Source organism: Arvicanthis niloticus, chromosome 2, assembly GCF_011762505.2.
Source record: "Arvicanthis niloticus isolate mArvNil1 chromosome 2, mArvNil1.pat.X, whole genome shotgun sequence".
In the NCBI taxonomy this organism is placed as follows: Eukaryota; Metazoa; Chordata; class Mammalia; order Rodentia; family Muridae; genus Arvicanthis; species Arvicanthis niloticus.
This window is the reverse complement of record NC_047659.1, coordinates 62,461,024-62,465,100: the sequence shown is the minus strand read 5'-3', so window position 1 is coordinate 62,465,100 and position 4,077 is coordinate 62,461,024.

Below are 4,077 nucleotides of genomic sequence, written 5' to 3'. Positions count from 1 at the left end.
TCTGGTAGTTGAATCTTTGGTGTTTCAGATTTTTGGGCTAATCTCCGCTTATCAGTGAGTAAATACCATGTGTGTTCTTTTGTGATTGGGTTACCTCACTCAGGATGATATTTTCTAGTTCCATCCATTTACCTAAGAATTTCCCAAATTCATTATTTTTAATAGCTGAGTAATATTCCATTGTGTAAATGTACCACATTTTTTGTATCCATTCCTCTGTTGAAGGGCATCTGGGTTCTTTCCAGCTTCTCGCTATTATAAATAAGGCTGCTATGAACATAGTGGAGCATATGTCTTTGTTGTTTGTTGGGGCATTTTCTGGGTATATGCCCAGGAGTGGTATAGATGGGTCCTCAGGTAGTGCTATATCCAATTTTCTGAGGAACCGCCAGACTAACTTCCAAAGTGGTTGTACCAGCTTGCAACCCCACCAACAATGCAGGAGTGTTCCTCTTTCTTCACATCCTCACCAGCATCTACTATCACCTGAGTTTTTGATCTTAGCCATTCTGACTGGTGTGAGGTGGTATCTCAGTGTTGTTTTGATTTGCATTTCCCTGATGACTAAGGATGTTGAGCATTTCTTAAGGTGCTTCTCGGCCATTCGAGTTTCCTCCGTTGAGAATTCTTTGTTTAGCTCTGTACCCCATTTTTAATGGGGTTATTTTGTTGTTTGGTGTCTAATTTCTTGAGTTCTTTGTAAATATTCGATATTAGCCCCCTATGGGATGTAGGATTGGTAATGATCTTTTCCCAATCTGTTGGTTGCCGTTTTGTAATGTTGACAGTGTCCTTTGCCTTACAGAAGCTTTGCAATTTGATGAGGTCCCATTTGTCGATTCTTGATCTTAGAGCATAAGCCATTGGTGTTCTGTTCAGGAACTTTTCCCCTGTGCCTAGGTATTCCAGGGTCTTCCCCAACTTCTCTTCTAATAGTTTCAGTGTATCTGGCTTTATGTGAAGGTCCTTTATCCACTTGGAGTTGAGCTTTGTGCAGGGGGATACGAATGGATCAATTTGCATTCTTCTACATGTTAACCTCCAGTTGAGCCAGCACCACTTGTTGAAAATGCTGTCCTTTTTCCACTGGATGGATTTAGCTCCCTTGTCAAAGATCAAGTGACCATAGGTGTGCGGGTTCATTTCTGGGTCTTCAATTCTATTACATTGATCATCCTGTCTGTCTCTGGACCTCAAACTGTACTACAGAGCAGTAGTGATAAAAAAATTATCACTTTCTTAAAGAGTAAGTTTTTACTTATTTTTCTTTAATTAATATGACATTAAATTTCATGAGATTTTGGATTTTGTCTTAATGGTCTCTTATATGTGGATCATATCATCTGCAAATAGAGCTATTTGAGTAGTTCTTTTTCTCACTGTGTGTTGCGTGTGTCTGTATTAGTGTGTGTTTGCCTGTGTGTATGTTTATAGCCACATTTTTCTCTATCAGCTAGAGGTTGAATTTTAATTTGATTTTATTTTTATTAAAAATAGATTCTTATCTCATTCCAGACTTCCTGACAAGTGTTTCCTTTATCTTCACTCCTCTTAGCTCCCTCTATCCTTGTGTCTCTACCAGATCCTTTGCTTTTCAAAAATGATTAGGCCTTCAAGAGACTGAGGGACAGACAAAATAAAACAAGCTACAATAAGACAGGTCAACAGCCTTCACATCAAGGCTGTATTCATCTTGTTTTACATTTGGAAGATCTTAAACATTAAGAGATGTATCTACTATTTTCAATTTTACTAAAATGTATGTTACCAATTATTCCCTAACAAGATTCTGAATTTCAATATTTGGCTGTGAGTACCTGCATCTGTTTCAGTCATCTGCTGCATAGAGCCTCTCAGAGTACAGTTATGCTAAACTGAAGCATAGTTGTAGGGATTGCTGTTTGCCCATATGATGGGTTTCAAGTAGGACCAGTTATTGGTTGGCCATTGCTTCAGTCTCAGCTCTGTCTTTGACCCTTCACTTCTTGTAAACAGGGCAAATTTGGGTCACAAGAATTATGGGTATGTTGTACTTTTCCCTCCACTGGTGGTCCATCATGTCTGGCTACAGGAGGTGGCCTCTTCATGTTCCATATCCCCACTGTTATACATCCCAGCAAAGGTAACCCTCATATTCTCCTGGGAACCCACTCCCATCCCAGATCTCTGGGACTTGCTAGAGATTAGCTCAACCCTCCTACTCTGGCAGGTATAGATTTCTAACCATGCTTCTGACCCTCTAGACCTCTCTCCTGTATCTTTGTATACTTGACCCTGCCCCCTCATTCCCCTTTGCTTCCTCTCTCCCACCCTCACATCCTCTGCCTCCTATGCCTATTTTATGCCTCATCCCTTTTAAGTGAGATTCAAGTGTATTCACTTGGGCCTTGCTTCTTGTTTAATTTCTTTGGGTCTGTGGGATATATCACGGGTATCCTATACTTTATTGCTAATACCCATTTATCAGTGTATACATTGTATGCATGTCCTTATGGGTTTGGGTTACCTCACTCAGGATGATATTTTCTAGTTCAGTCCATTTGCTTGCAAAATTCATTATGTCCTTGTTTCTAATAGCTAAATAGTAGTCTATTGTGTAAATGAACCACGTTTTCCATATCCATTTTTCCTGTTAAGGAGTATCTGGGTTGTTTTCAATTCCTGGTTATTATGACTAAAGCTGTTATGAACATAGTGGACCATGTGTCCTTATGGTATTGTGGAACACATTTTGGGTATATGCCTAGGAGCACTATAGCTGGTTCTTCAGGTAGAATTATTTCCTATTTCTGAGAGACCACCAGATTAATTTCAAGAGTGGTTGTACAAGTTTGCAATCCAACCAGCATGTGTTATTTCTTTAGTTTTTGACTTTAGCCATTCTGATTGCTGTAAATGACATTCTCAAGGACCTTTTGATTTCCATTTCCATGATGACTAAGAATGTCAAACATTTCTAAATGCATATTGGTCATTTGAGATTTCTCGTTTTAGCTCTGCCATTTTTAATTGGATTATTGGGTGTGTTAAAGTTTAACTTCTTGAGATCGTTATATATTTTGGACTATTAGCCCTCTGTCAGATGTAGGGTTGTGAAGATCTCTTCCCAACTTGCAGTGTTTCATTTTGTCCTATTGACAGTGTCTTTGCCTTAAAGAAACTTTTCAGTTTTCAGAGTTTTTATCGACTGTTGATATTAGAGCCTGAGCCCTTGGTGTTCTCTGTTCAATTCCCTTGGTATAAATGTATTTAAGGCCAAATTTCCAACTTTTTCTTCTATTAGATTTAGTGTATCCTGTTTTATGTTGAGCCAATGAATTTACTGGCCTTACTTAAAGCAAGATGGCACAGGGGTTACTTATAGTGCAATGAGTGGCTTGAAATCATAACCAGAAATCTCACTTGAGCATGGAAGGTGGTTCACAAAAGCTGCTGTTTTGGAGATAATTGATGACCTTTGTAAGCAGCTAAATGTATTGAGGTCTTCTATTTACATTTAGAAGAAATTGGTTTCTTTTATTTCATTCAGAAGACAAAAATTTTTAAAAAAGCAAAAACCAAAAATAATAATTACAACAAAACTGTATCTTACTTGGGGAAAACATGTGGGCTGCTGTTCTACCATCTTTTGTTTCCTCATGAAGCTTCCCTTACTCACTCTTAGATAAAAATCTCCTAATAGTTATTGTTACTAATATGAATACATAAGTTCTGAAAAATATAAAATGAGAAAAAGTTGAGAAATCATTATAATGTCTTCAAAATAACATTTCAAAGAGTTTATAAGTTTTGTGGTAGCAGAGATATTCACAGAGAGTAATTCTGCAGGAGAGTTCATAGCATCATTAACATATGACCCAAACAGAAACAATAGAAAGATGTTAAATAGATAGAGAGGTCATAGCAGATTCTTTTTATAGAATACTGTGAAGTAGTAAAATAGAAGATGGACCTACTGAATGGCAAGTTCATTACCTAAGTATCTATGAGTTGCAAAAATAGACAAAATTAAAATTTTTATCTACAAACATGTATATATATATATATATAAGTACAATGCAAAAAGTGTAGAATGTC